The following is a 15,786-nucleotide window of genomic DNA, read 5'->3' on the forward strand; positions in this document are numbered from 1 at the left end:
TACATGTCAGTGAAAATAGATTAAAATTGCAGTAATGGTGTGGAGAAATTGCAGTTAATAAACCTGAGTTTCCACACGAAAGAGATGATGTCAAGGAAACATAATACCTATTGGATACCCACGGTTCACATGTCAATAAAGCAAATATATATCAGCATATAATTATGAAAATAAAAACGTCAGCCTCTTTTAAGTTCATTATTCATAGTGATTAGTCGAGGAGCGTACCTAGATTTATGTGCTGGCACATCCTACGTAGTCTGGTTAGGTGTTCCTTAAGAAAAATAGTCAGAAACGCCCAAAAGTGAAACTATCATATTTTCCAAAAAGCAAGTTTTCTTCATCTACCATATTATGGTCGTTAGTTCAGGTAATTTTCTAAATCCAAGGTTGCCTCTTAGTAGAAGAATAAGCACTTATAATGCATATTTGAAATAACCTTCAATACTAATCAATCCTAATCCACTGGTATCCAGAAAATAAGGGTAGATCTGACAACATGGACCAGATTAGAGACAAGGTATTTTCATTTCCTTCCGAGAATAAAAGTGACAATGAAGGGTAAACACATACAATCAAAAAGGGGTTTTTCGTGTACTAGTCTCCTTAAGTGAATGATAAGTTGTTAGTTCTAGACTGGCATGCATGTAAATGGTAAAATTCTAGATGGCTGCTAACCTCTCAAATATCCTACAAACTATGACATAAATAACTAGTTGACTCGATTAAACAATTTTTTACAAAATGTGGGAAAGTGGTATTCATTACAGTGGAATTATGAACCAGGAATTCCTCCTAATTGCGTAATGAATGATATGATGAGATAACAGAAAGTCCATCCCGACATGCGTGCACATACCAGCAAAGTGTAGGTTTGACCTTTCAAATTGGAACAACGTGTCAATATGTCTATGTGCAATCCTTTAGCATTAATAGAACGGCCTAACTAGAAAATAGAGGAAGGAGAGTTACCCACAAGGATTTATCTCCCTCCTGATGGGGCCAGCCCATGTGTTCCCGCCGCTGAAGTGCTGAGGTGTAAACAACCGTAGTGAATATAATAATGTGGTGGATCTGTTGGATAGTTATGTGGGTTGATTTGTGTTGGGTACCTATAATACTAGTGATTACCCCATTACTATTGTAGTTATACCCGTTATTTATATTTTTGTGCCCCTATTACACCCATATTGTTATTTTTGTGCCCCATAGAATCCCTCTATTGTTATTTTTGTGGCTTTATATTATTATTGTTAGGTCGGCTGGATTATATTGTGACTCCTTAGACTCCTATATATAGAAAGGAGGTTTTTTCATTTGTATCATCCAAGAATTGTTCATTTATGTAATGTAAAGGAGGTTTCCCCCTCGAAGAGGCTGAATTCTAAGGCGTTGATCTTTCTTTTCTATCTTTTCTTGAGCTGGTTTCATAACATTTGTATCAGAGCTTTGGATTCTAGGGTTTCGCTGCTCCAAACAGGTCATCGTGGCATTTTCGCTATAACTTTTTTTCTGTGACGTTTCAAAAGTCGCAAAAAAACCCATTTGAGAAGAAATCAGGCTGAACCTTGGGTCCGAATTTCAGATCTTTTCGCGTGATATTTGCGGAGATATGATCTGAGGAAGTTGGTCTTTTTGCAGACTCCTGAATTACATTCAAAACAGGTGACCTAGGGAAAATCGTCATAACTTTCTTTCTGAGGATCGGATTGAAATTTTGTAAGAAGGTACAGAAAGAGGACGGACTGTAGTTTCTTGTATATCTTTTTCAGAACCAAAGGTCGAAAATTGTACACGTGGCACTTCATACAAGTTCGCTCTTCTGAAAGGTCTATAATCAGGTCATCTTGGGAGATTGTGCATAACTCTTTCTTGGAGAATCCAATTTGGATCAGACTGGTGGCATTGGAAAGAGGACACAGAGAGCTACTACAGGTCACAATTTCAGAACTAGATGATTGGAAAGTACAGAGATACATCAGAGGCAATATCAAGCTCCTACAAAGTGAAAAAAGGTGTGTAGATTTTTTTAAATTTTTGCTTAAGCTTGGTTTGAAAATTTATTTTGAAGGAATTCAAAGGGCATAGTAGAGCATTATTATCGGTAACTGATGCCCCGAGGAAAGAAAATGCAAACACCTAGTAAGGAACCTGAAAGCTCTAGCATGACTCATGAAGAAGAGGAAGAAATGCAACATGATATATCAAAATTACAAGACCAAGTGCAACAACTGTCCCTTGCACAAAAAGGAACAGAATCTAAGATGGATGGTTTAAAGAAAGATGTAGAAGCTAAGATGGATGGTTTAAAGAAAGGTGTAGAATCTAAGATGGACAATTTAAAGAAAGGCGTAGAAGTTAAGATGGATGGCATGGAAGCTAAGGTGAATGGCATGGACGCTAAAATTGATGGCACAGAAGATAAGATGGAAGAATTGAAGATAAATATGAATAAGTTGCTACAAGAAATGGTCACTAAGGGTGAAAGAGTACTAAAGGAAACTCATGATGAGAACAAAAGAAATGTTAATCATGATTCCATAGACTCTAATGTTGGATCGAAGACTCACCATATTCCAAAAATCGATATGAGGAAGTTTGATGGCAAGGATCCCGCCACATGGATATTACAGATGGAGCAATTCTTCGATCTCAATAATGTGCAAAACACACAAAAGGTACGTATGGCAACTTTATATTTGGAACCAAATCAGTTTGTATGGTATCAATGGCTTTGTTCTCGTAAACAATTTATCACTTGGGCAATTTTTACGGAAGAATTGATAGCACATTATGAGGATACAAAAAGCAACACTTTTTTTAGCCAATTGATAAGTCTCAAACAAAAGGGTTCAATAATGGAGCACATTGAGGAGTTCCAAAAATTGAACATAAGGGTAAAAGATATTCCAGAGGAGCATAGGATTGATGTGTTCATAGGGTCTTTAAAGGATAATATCCAACATGATGTGCGCCTTTGGGAACCTGATTCATTAGAGAAGGCATTCAGGTTAGCAAGAAAAATGGAAAGCAAAATTATGGCAACTAGGAAGCATACCATTCACAACTATAAAGACGGAAGTGTTGTTGCCCATAGTCTTCCACAACCTACAAGGTTGACACCACAACAATTGGAAGAAAAAAGAGCAAAAGGGCTTTGTTACAATTGTGATAGCAAATACACAAAAGGTCATAAGTGTGCTGAGAAGAAATTATTCTACATAGATTGTGAAGAGGAAGAAGAAAAGGAGCAAGAAAGGTCAAAAGAAGAGGATATATTCCAGGAACAAAGCCTAGATGAAGAACAAATAAATCCGACCATATCTTGTAATGCATTGGCGGGAATTACCACTCCTCAAACCATCAAGATAGAAGGACAAATCAAGAAGAAAAAGGTAATAGTGTTGATTGATTCAGGAAGCACCCACAATTTTATTCATTGTAGGGTAGCAAAAGAATTGAATTGCTTCCTATATCCAGCACCAGAGTGTCAAGTGATGATTGCAAATGGAGGAACAATAAATTGTTCTGGAAAGTGCCATAATATCAAGCTATCCATGGGAGAATATGTATTGACTAGCCCAATGCTTTCCATTCCAATGGGAGGTGCTGATGTTGTACTAGGAGTCCAATGGCTACAATCCTTGGGTACAATAGCTTTTAATTTTCAAGAACTTTTCATGAAATTTTCTGTGGAAGGAAAGGAAGTTGAATTAAGGGGTATTGCAGGGAAACCAGGAAAGATAATCAGCTCTAATGGTATGACAAAGCTTCTAAAAAAGGAGCAAAGAGGTGTAATTGCACAATTATGTTCGCTAGATGTTTCCACATTGGAATCATCTATTTCTCCAGATCTCCAAAAAGTCCTGGACAATCATTCCAAGGTATTTGAGACTCCCAAAGGTCTCCCACCTATGCGTGATCATGATCATGCTATTCATCTGATTCCAGGAAGTGTTCCTCCAAACATCAGGCCGTACAGATATCCCTATGTCCAAAAAAGTGAAATTGAACGTATGGTTGCAGAAATGCTAGAGGCTGGTATAATTCAACCGAGTCAAAGTTCTTTCTCAGCTCCAGTAGTATTGGTGCACAAGAAGGATGGATCATGGCGCATGTGTCCAGATTATAGGGAGCTCAACAAGCTCACTATTAAAGATAAGTTCCCCATTCCTGTCATTGATGAATTACTGGATGAATTGCATGGATCAATTTACTTCACCAAGTTGGATCTTCGTTCGGGATATCATCAAATCAGAATGAAGATTGAAGACATTCCGAAAACGGCATTTAGAACTCATGAGGGTCATTATGAATTTTTGGTCATGCCTTTTGGCCTTACCAATGCACCTTCAACATTTCAAGGTTTGATGAATTCAATTTTCAAACCATTCCTTAGAAAATTTGTGTTAGTATTTTTTGATGATATACTAATCTACAGCAAGTCTTGGAAGGATCATGTTGAACATGTTGACAAGGTGCTACAACTATTGGAGGAGAAACAATTATATGCAAAAAGATCCAAATGTTTCTTTGGAGTCCAGGAGGTGGAATATTTGGGTCATATTGTATCTCATGAAGGAGTTAAGGTAGACCCTAGCAAAATTAAAGCCATTAAGGAATGGAAAATCCCCACATCCATAAAGCATCTGCGAGGATTTCTTGGGTTGACAGGGTATTATCGCAAGTTTGTTAAGAATTATGGGAGAATAGCAGCACCTCTAACAACATTATTGAAGAAAGATTCATTTTCATGGACTCCGGAAGCAACAAAGGCCTTTGAACATCTTAAAGAGGCAATGTGCCAAGCACCGGTCTTAGCTACACCGGACTTCACAAAAACCTTTATTGTGGAATGTGATGCTTCAGGAAATGGAATTGGTGCTGTTCTAATGCAAGATGAAAGACCCATTGCTTTTGAAAGTCGTCCAATCAAGGGAAAGTTTTTAAGCAAAGCTATTTATGAGAAGGAAATGTTGGCAATACTCCATGCACTTAAGAAATGGCGACCCTACCTAATGGGAAGACACTTCAAGGTAAAAACGGATCATGATAGCCTTAAATACTTTTTAGAACAAAGATTATCCTCTGAAGAGCAACAAAAGTGGGTCACAAAGATGTTGGGTTATGACTTTGAAATCATCTACAAAAAAGGGAAGCAAAATGTGGTGGCAGATGCACTCTCAAGAAAGGATGAGGATGTGGAAGCATTGTTGTGTGCCATTTCTATTATCCAACCAGATTGGATAAACGAAGCAAAGGAGGAATGGAAGAATGACGAAGAAGTGTGGGCACTTATTCGAAAGCTACAACAAGATTCCAGTACTTCTGATACATTTAGCTGGCAAAATGATTCGTTATGGTACAAAGATCGCTTATACCTCTGTAAGAATTCCCAGCTAAAACAAAAGATTCTTATGGAATTGCACACTTCTCCCTTAGGAGGGCACTCAGGATTTTTAAAAACTTACCACAGGGTTAAGAAGGAATTTTTTTGGGATGGCCTTAAATCAGATATTCAAAAGTTTGTGGCGGAATGTTTGGTTTGCCAACAAAATAAAGTTGAAACAATTAAGACACCGGGTCTATTACAACCTTTATCCATTCCAAGCCAACGTTGGGAGGAGGTTTCAATGGATTTTATCACAGGTTTACCCAAGTCTGAGGGAAAGAGTGTCATCATGGTGGTAGTTGACAGACTTACCAAGTATGCACACTTTTGTGCATTATCACATCCATTTAAAGCCAGTACAGTTTCTACTGCATTTATGGAAACAGTTCAAAAGCTACATGGAAACCCAAAGATTATTGTAAGTGACAGAGATCCCATTTTCACTGGAAATTTTTGGACAAAATTATTTTCTTGTCTTGGTACTCAGTTAGCTCATAGCTCATCTTATCATCCTCAATCTGATGGGCAAACTGAGATAGTAAACAAATGTTTGGAAGGATATCTTCGTTGCTTTGTATCTGATAAACAGACACAATGGGTCAAATGGTTGCCTCTGGCTGAATGGTGGTATAACACTTCCTTCCATACAGCAACAAAAATGACCCCATTTATGGCACTTTATGGGTATCAACCACCATCAATCACATCATATTTAAGAGAAAATTCTAAGGTTCAGGCAGTGGAACATCACATCGAACATCAACAACAAGTCCTCCAACTCTTAAAGGATAACCTCGTGTTGGCACAAAATAGAATGAAACAACAGGCAGATCAACATCGCAGTGAAAGAAGTTTTGATGTAGGTGATTGGGTATTCCTACGGCTACAACCATATAAGCAAATGTCCCTAAAGCAAGCTAAGAAGGATAATAAATTATCACCAAAGTATTATGGTCCGTACAAGGTGTTGCAAAAGATTGGTACTATGGCATACAAATTGGAGCTTCCTGCAGCTTCTCGATTGCACCCAGTTTTCCATGTTTCATGTTTAAAGAAGGTTATAGGCGACAAGCTCCCATTTCAAACAATATTGCCAGAACTTGACGAGGAAGGAAAAATTATATTGGAACCGGAAGCAGTCACAGAAACAAGAACTCGACAGCTACGAAATCGATCAATTTCAGAGTATCTTATCAAGTGGAAGAACTTATCCGCTGAAGATTCCACATGGGAGGATGAGAATTTTATGCAGAAGTATCCAGAACTACTCAAGCGTTGAGGACAACACTTTTTTGAAGGAGAGGGGCATGTTGGGTCCCTATAATACTAGTGATTACCCCATTACTATTGTAGTTATACCCCTTATTTATATTGTTGTGCCCCTATTACCCCCATATTGTTATTTCTGTGCCCATAGAATCCCTCTATTGTTATTTTTGTGGCTTTATATTATTATTGTTAGGTCGGTTGGATTATATTGTGACTCCTTAGACTCCTATATATAGAAAGGAGGTTTTGTCATTTGTATCATCCAAGAATTGTTCATTTATGTAATGTAAAGGAGGTTTCCCCCTCGAAGAGGCTGAATTCTAAGGCGTTGATCTTTCTTTTCTATCTTTTCTTGAGCTGGCTTCATAACAATTTGTAATCGGCGCCGTATGGATTTTGTTTTATGAGGGTTGTACCTTAACGCTCTATCCTTTGAACATCTGTCCTCCTCGGGATCCCACGAATCCTTTCAGGGTTTCGGGTTTTCACCCTTTCGCGCCCACCTCATTCTTGTTATTTCGCCTAGTCTTTTGCTCTCCAAGCTCTGTAACTCAACGGTTTTTTCTCTGGGTGCGGTTTCCTATTACTTGTTTGCTTGGTTCGGCTGTTATGACTCCTGGTTACCCTCTCAGCTTCAGTCTTTGCTGTCTGGTCCGATATGGCCCTGTTCCTTCGACGTTTTATAAATAATTTTCTAATTCTGAATGGCGCTACTTCTCGGCTTGCATGTCGAACGTTGCTGTGGTTTGAGTTTTGCGTGATTTTCTTTCCTTAGAGGGTCCCCATCTCTGTATATGTTGTTTGTACCCTGTGTATGATTTCAATTTTCGTTTGTTGACAATGTCCGCCCCTGTGGCTACTGTTTGCTTCTAACACTGGTTCGGCTTCTCTTCACGTTCCTTGATAGCTCGATGGCGGCGTCCTCACTTGGAATCTCTCCATGCTTATTCGGTATGTTTTTGGGTTCTATGCCAGAATTTTTTTGTATCCTTCTTTACCTATTCCTAATGTAGTGGCTCCTTCGTGAGCAGGGGTCCTCTCGGGGTCGGCTGGAAGCTATGGTTCTTCAAACAGGTAGGGCGCCATCGCCTTTTGTCTACTCGCCTTTTCAGAAGGTTTTTATCCGTTTTATACTATCGCCTAATCTAATCTTTACTGCGCATGCTCTTGCAGGTGTGACTGTTCGCAATTACCGGTGTTTGAGCTTCAGGCAGTTTGGCAAACACCGGTAGTTTCTTTGGTGTTTGGCAACTTGTCTTAGGGTGTTTCGACTTTAACTGTTGAACCTGGTTACTGGTCTTAGACTACTCTCTATATGTGCATGACCCTTCGTTAGCTGCTGGGCGTGGGTATGATGTTGAATCTTGTGCGAGTCGGTTTCTTGTTTGCTGTAGGGTTAATGTCTTCGACTGTGGTTTTAATTCAGGCTCTTAATGCGGAGAGTATGTGAAGAAAACTTATATTGGAAATATATATATATTTTTGACTGACTGTGCGGTGTATTCGTATGAATTTTAATTTAGGTGAACGGCAAGGACTTGTATCATTTTTTTCCACATACCTGTGATGGGGGCTTTCTTTAATGGTCTGGTTGTATGAGCTTTGGCTATTGCTTGTCGTCTAGCTGGTTATTCTTCCCTCTCGGCTCGAAACCTGTAGCAACACGTTTGGCAGTCTTGCATAATACTCTATTTGCACAATTACATAGTTTCTGGAGACACGATAGGAATATATATATGTGCACAGAATGTTTTTCTTATTATTACTTCTCTGTTCTCTTACACAAAGTCGAACCCCTGTAATGGTTTGTTTCACCCATTTTATAATACTGTTTACAAACAGTTTTGTAACTGCTATCAGTTGTGTTGTTGGTTATAACAGTTGTTTCATATGTGGGCTTTTCCATAGCTAGTTAGTACATTCTGTTTTACATGTATTTCTCAACCGTAATATGGTTGTTTGGAAAACAAAGAATGCTACCTAATCACTACTGTTCCTAATTAAAATTAAAAACCATAACAGTATTGTTTTTCTTTGTTTTTTTGGCAATTTAAAGAGTAAAGTAAAATAAATAAAAAAAACAAAGACAGATCTACTGTCCATCCAATGAACTGTGTCCTCTGTCCTTTTCGGAAACCACTACCCTGTTAACTAGATGCTCCTGCATCAGGCTCCCGGGGTAAAAGAAATTCATGGCTCCGTTCCATGAGTTCCTCCACCGAATAACCAGCCTTTTGTATCTGCGTCGCGTCGAGCCATGAGCTGTCCTCCATTGGACGGTCTCTCCACTTGACGAGGTAACGCAGATATTCCTTCCTGCGTGTCTTCTTGGCTACCTGGGTGCTGAGGATCCCTTCAATCTCATGGGACTGAGCTGAAGGCAATTGTTTCTTCCAAGAACCGTCTCCAAATTGGGTGTCCCGTTCTGGCTGTACCACACTATCATCCTCTGCCTGGGCATTATATGGGAACAGGTCTGCCACGTTGAATATAGGTGATATGCCTATGTCAGGTGGCAGCTGAATCTCGTAAGCGTTGGCTGAAAATTTTCGTAGGATCTTGCATGGACCAATTTTCTTATATTTCAACTTATTATATGTGCCCTTAGGAAACCGTTCCCGGCACAGGTGCACAAGGACCTCATCCCCAACATTAAAATGCACCTCTCATCCTGCAACCTTAATTTTACTTTTTCGTGAAGCTCGCTCATTGCTTCTGCAAAGTCTTCCCCATCCGCGCTTCTCTGTTCCAGCTTTCCCAAATGTCGAAGTTCATGTATTCCCCAAGGATGCATGCCATACAAAATCTGAAATGGCCTAAGTCCGGTGCTACGATTGGGTGAATCGTTATAAGCGAATTATGCCTGGGTGAGAGCTCGATCCCATAATCGTCAATTTTCTCCAGTCAAGCTCCGTAATAAATTCCCCAAGCTCCTGTTCACCACTTCCGTTTGTCCATCAGTCTGCGGATGATACGCAGAGCTGAAATTCAGTTGCGTGCCCAACTTTTTCCACAAGGTGCGCCAAAAGTGTCCTGTGAATTTTACATCTCTGTCTGAAATGATAGTTCTAGGTAGGCCATGTAATCTAACAACCTCCATGAAAAACAAGTGTGCCACGTACGTGGCGTCACTAGTTTTCCGGCAAGGAATAAAATGGGCCATTTTTGAAAATATATCTACCACCACCATTACTGAATCATATCCCCGCTGCATTCTAGGCAGTCCTAGGACAAAGTCAATGCTGACTGAGTCCCATGGCCTGCTTGGAACAGGTAGTGGTGTGTAAAGTCCAGTATTCTGACTGTGTCCTTTCGACAGTTGGCAGACTTTACACCTGGTTACATATCTTTGTACATCCCTGCTCATTTTAGGCCAATAATAAAAATGTCCGAGTTGCTCCAAAGTTTTGCTGAAGCCAAAATATCCCACTAATCTGCCACTATGCTTTTCCCGTACAATATTCTCCCTCATTGAACAGTCCGGGATACATAACTACCCACCTCTGAACAATAATCCTTCCTGCAAATTATAGTCCAACCACGGGCTCGCATTCCTTAATACGGGATTTTGGCAGGATTCAAAAGCTTCCTTGAAATCTGTGTCTGTTTGGTACCAATCCTTCAGATGTTCGAATCCCAATACCTGTATGCTACTCTCCTGTAAGAGCAAGGCTCTTCTGCTCAAATCATCTGCCACTTTGTTGGCTTGCCCACTTATGTGTTTTAACATGAAAGTGAAACTCTACAAGTATTCTACCCACTTGGCGTGCTTATGGTTTAACTTGTGCTGCTGCATTACGTATTGCAATGCCGAATTATCAGAAAACAAAACAAATTCATTGCCCAGCAGGTAGTGCCTCCAATGTTTTAAAGCTTGGACCACTGCATAAAATTCCTTGTCATATGAGGAATATTTCTGCCGGCTTTCATTCAGTTTTTCACTGAAAAATGCTACTGGTCTGTCTTCCTGACTGAGCACAGCGCCAATAGCTATTCCACTTGCGTCACACCGAACTTGAAAGAGTTTATTAAAATCAGGTAGCCTCAAGATTGGCCTCTCCGTGATCTTCCACTTCAAAAGCTGAAAACTATCTTCTGCCGCCTTGCTCCAACAAAAATGCTGACTGGCCTTTTTTATGGTCTCTAACACTGGTGCGCAGATTTCACTGAAATTTCTAATAAATTTCCGATAAAAACTTGCCAGTCCGTGAAAACTACGTACCTCAAATAAGCTCTTCGGTGACGGCCAATTTATAATTGTTGCAATCTTTTCTGGGTCCATTTTCAACTCATTTTTTGCAACTACAAATCCCAGATAGACCACCTCCTTCTGTAGGAAAGTGCATTTCTTGAAGTTTATCAACAGTTTGTTCTGCTGCAACTTCTCTAACACCTTTCGAACATGTTGAAGATGCTCTCTTTTTATTCTGCTGAAATTTAAAATTTCATGAAGATAAACTATCACGAACTTGCCAATAAATTCCTTTAACATCTCATTCATCAATCTCATAAAAGTACTAGGAGCGTTGCTCAATCCAAATGGCATGACCAGCCATTCGTACAACCCTTCATTAGTTTTGAAAGTTGTTTTCCATTCATCTCCTTCCCTAATTCTGATCTGATGATAACCACTCTTCAGATCAATCTTTCTAAAATAAGCTGCTCCACTAAGACAATCCATCATGTCATCCATCCTGGGTAAGGAAAATCTATATCGAATCATAATTTTATTTATAGCCCGGGAATCTTTACACATTCACCATTCTCCACCCTTCTTAGGTGTAAGTACTGTTGGTACTGCACAAGGGCTCAAACTCTCCCTGATCAGTCCCTTATCCAGCAACTCCTGCACTTGTTTATGAATTTCCTCATTGTCTTTCGGACTCATCCTATACGCTGCATTGTTTGGTAAGCTCACTCCGGGTATAAAATCAATATGATGGCTAATACTCCTCTTGGGAGGCAACTTATCTGGCAAATCGTCAACTACAATGTCTTGGAATTCTTCCAACAGCTCCTGAACTTCTACAGGCAGTTCTGATTTTTTTGTATTCAGCAACATCAGTCTTGTCCTCCTTACAATTGCATAATTGACCTCATTTTCCTCAATCTGTTTCACAAACTGTTTTCCTCCAATTAATTATATTTTTGTTCTGCTTGGTTCTGCTGTGTCTTCCTCTTTGATGGGTGCAAGCGTGTGTTTGACCCCATCTTTCACAAATTTATAACAATTTGTCTTCCCATCGTGTGTCACCTTCCGGTCATACTGCCATGGTCTCCAAAGCAGTATATGGCACACGTCCATAGGCATAATATTGCAGACCACCGTGTCGTGATATTTGCCAATGTGAAATTCTACCTCGCACTGTTCATCAACTAGTAGTTGGTGGCCCTTCTGTAGCCACGACACCCTGTAAGGTGTGGGGTGTTTTAACCGCTTCAATCCCAGCTTTTCCACCATTTCGGTGGCAACCAAATTGTCTGTACTTCCGCTGTCTATAATCAATTTACAGCACTTCCCCCGTGATTTGCAAACTGTTCGAAACAACGCTTTTCGCTGGGTCTGTTCAGCCACCTCCTTGGCTGGTTTCAACAGCACTTTGTTCAAAATTAAAGCTTCCCCTGTTTCTGCCACGTTTTCGATCTCCTGGGGTTGTGCTTCAGCTTCCTCAGGCTGTGCAACAAATGCTCCCCTCTGGCCAGCGCGTTCAGCTTCCGGGCATTCGAAGGATCTGTGCCCCCACTTATGGCACCTGTAGCACTGGACATTAGTCCCCCTTCCACGACCATTTCCTCTTCCCCGCTGATATGGTCGACCTCCTCTAGTGCTTTCTCCCTTCTCCGCTGTCCCTGAAGTTCTGGAACTGTTGCCTTCTTCGCTATTGGTGGCAGTTCTCCCTCTGCCATAGGACTGTCCTCGTCCTCTGTCATTCCCTCTCCCTATCCTATTATTCTGTTTCCTGTTAATTTTCTCTTCAGCCTTTACAGCACTCTGAAAGGCTTCTTCAATATTTCGGGGAGAAAGAATATTGATTTCGTCCAATATTTCCAACCTCAAGCCATTCACATACCTCGCTATTTTTTCTGTAGTATCGTCCGTATAACCAGCACGTAAATTTACTCGATAAAACTCTTCTATGTACTCTTTTACAGTCATACCTTTCTGCCTTAAATTTTGTACTCGCCGATAAAGTTCAACCTGGTAGTCTTTAGGCAAAAATCTTCCCTTCAGTTTTGCCACCATCCTTGGCCACTTTCTTATCGGCAACTTGTTCATCCGTCTTCTGTCCGCTTCGATGCTATCCCACCATAGGGCAACCTGTCCTTTTAGCTTAGTCGCAGAAAATCTAACTCTTTTATCCTCACTAATCTCCTCATTTTCGAAATACTTGTCTAACTCACTCACCCAATCCAATAAAACATCAGCGGACAGACTGCCATCATAATTAGAGATCTCCGGTTTGGGTTTGCTGCTGGCTAACAATACTGATCTCAACAGTTTTAATTCCGGGGCTTCTTCCTCTGACCCATCTGTAACAGTTGCTGCCTCGTCTTCACTGTCATCTCCAAGTTCCGGGTCTCTTCGCCTTCCTGCCTCTACTGCTTCCAAGCGAGCAGTAAGGATTCTCAACTGTTCTCTCAAGCCCTCGTCTGTTATTCTGCATGCACCTCTTCCTCGTCCTCGTCTTTGTACTTCCATCTTTCCCTACTTCCTTTTAAAAAAAAAAGCTACTTTGATACCACTTGATGGGGCCAGCCCACGTGGTCCCGCCGCTGAAGTGCTGAGGTGTAAACAACCGTAGTGAATATAATAATGTGGTGGATCTGTTGGATAGTTATGTGGGTTGATTTGTAATCGGCACCGTATGGATTTTGTTTTATGAGGGTTGTACCTTAACACTCTGTCCTTTGAACATCTGTCCTCCTCGGGATCCCACGAATCCATTCAGGGTTTGGGGATTTCACCCTTTCGCGCCCACCTCATTCTTGTTATTTCACTTAGTCTTTCACTCTGCAAGCTCTGTAACTCGGCGGTTTTTTCTCTCGGTGCGGTTTCCTGTTACTTGTTTGCTTGGTTCGGCTGTTATGACTCCGTGTTACCCTCTCAGCTTCAGTCGTTGTTGTCTGGTCCGATATGGCCCTGTTCCTCCGACGTTTTATAAATAATTTGGTAAGTTTGAATGGCGTTACTTCTCGGCTTGCATGTCGAACGTTGCTGTGGTTTGAGTTTTCGTTATTTTGTTTCCTTAGAGGGTCCCCATCTTTGTATATGTTGTTTGTACCCTATGTATGATTTCGATTTTCTTCTGTTGACAATGTCCGCCCCTGTGGCTACTGTTTGCTTTCGACACTGGTTTGGCTTCTCTTCACGGTCCTTGATAACTCGATGGCGGCGTCCTTAGTTGGAATCTCTGCATGCTTATTCGGTAAGTTTTTGGCTTCTATGCCGGAATTTTTTTGTATCCTTCTTTACCTATTCCTAATGTAGTGGCTCCTTCGTGAGCAGGGGTCCTCTCGGGGTCGGCTGGAAGCTATGGTTCTTCGAACAGGTAGGGCACCATCGCCTTTTGTCTGCTCGCCTTTTCAGAAGGTTTTTATCCGGTTTATACTGTCGCCTAATCTAATCTTTCTTGTGCATGCTCTTGCAGGTGTGACTGTTCGTGGTTACCGGTGTTTGAGCTTCCGGCAGTTCGGCAAACACGGGTAGTTTCTTTGGTGTTTGGCAACTTGTCTTAGGGGTGTTTCGACTTTAACTGTTGAACCTGGTTACTGGTCTTAGACTGCTCTCTATATGTGCTTGACCCTTCGTTAGCTGCTGGGCGTGGGTATGATGTTGAATCTTGCGCGAGTCGGTTTCTTGTTTGCTGTAGGGTTAATGTGTTCGACTGTGGTTTTAATTCAGGCTCTTAACGCTGACAGTATGTAAAGAAAACTTATATTGGAAATATATATATATATATATATATTTGACCGACTGTGCGGTGTATTTGTATGAATTTTAATTTAGGTGAACGGCAAGGACTTGTATCATTTCCTTCAACATACCTGTGATGAGGGCTTTCTTTAATGGTCTGGTTGTATGAGCTTTGGCTATTTCTTGTCGTCTAACTGGTTATTCTTCCCTCTGGGCTCGAAACCTGTAGCAACACGTTTGGCAGTCTTGCATAATATTCTATTTGCACAATTAGACAGTTTCTGGAGACACGATAGGAATATATATATGTGCACAAAATGTTTTTCTTATTATTACTTCTTTGTTCTCTTACACAAAGTCGAACCCCTGTAATGGTTTGTTTCACCCATTTTATAATATTGTTTACAAACAGTTTTGTAACTGCTGTCAGTTGTGTTGTTGGTTATAACAGTTGTTTCATATGCGGGCTTTTCCATAGCTAGTTAGTACATTCTGTTTTACATGTATTTCTCAACCGTAATATGGCTGTTTGGAAAACAAAGAATGCTACCTAATCACTACTGTTCCTAATTAAAATTAAAAACCATAACAATATTGTTTTTCTTTGTTTTTTTGGCAATTTAAAGAGTAAAGTAAAATAAATAAATAAAAACAAAGACAGATCTACTGTCCATCCAACGAACTGGGTCCTGGAAACCACTGCCCTGTTAACCAGATGCTCCTGCATCACCTCCTCTAATTTATACTCATAAAATCTTGTTCTTTCTTATGTGGGTCAGATTTCAACTTCGGGCACACCAACAGAACAAAATAAATTTTCGGAGTTGGAGAGAAGAAATGATATGCATAAAAGTTTGTTCTTTCTTATGTGGGTTAGATTTCAACTTTGGATACACTCATGAAAGAAATAAATTTTTGGAGTTGGAAAGAACAAGAATGTGGTTGGTCATAATGCATATAACATAGTTGATATTTCAATTTCGAGCACACCCACAGAACATATTAAATTTCCAGAGTTGAAAAGAAAAATAATGTGGTTGCTCATAATGCATATAACATAGCGATAAATCACTTTGGATTTCTTTGGCACACACTCTTCAAAATATCTAGGTAGTTCATTTATAGCTATACCCTTCCTTTGTTTCTCTCTCTCTGCCTGGAACTATTATTCTTTTGTTTTTATTTTCCAATAGTTCATTTCGTGAAACTC

This window comes from Pinus tabuliformis, chromosome X (genome assembly GCF_031772625.1).
Source record: "Pinus tabuliformis cultivar Carrire ecotype Pingquan chromosome X, CPIR1, whole genome shotgun sequence".
In the NCBI taxonomy this organism is placed as follows: Eukaryota; Viridiplantae; Streptophyta; class Pinopsida; order Pinales; family Pinaceae; genus Pinus; species Pinus tabuliformis.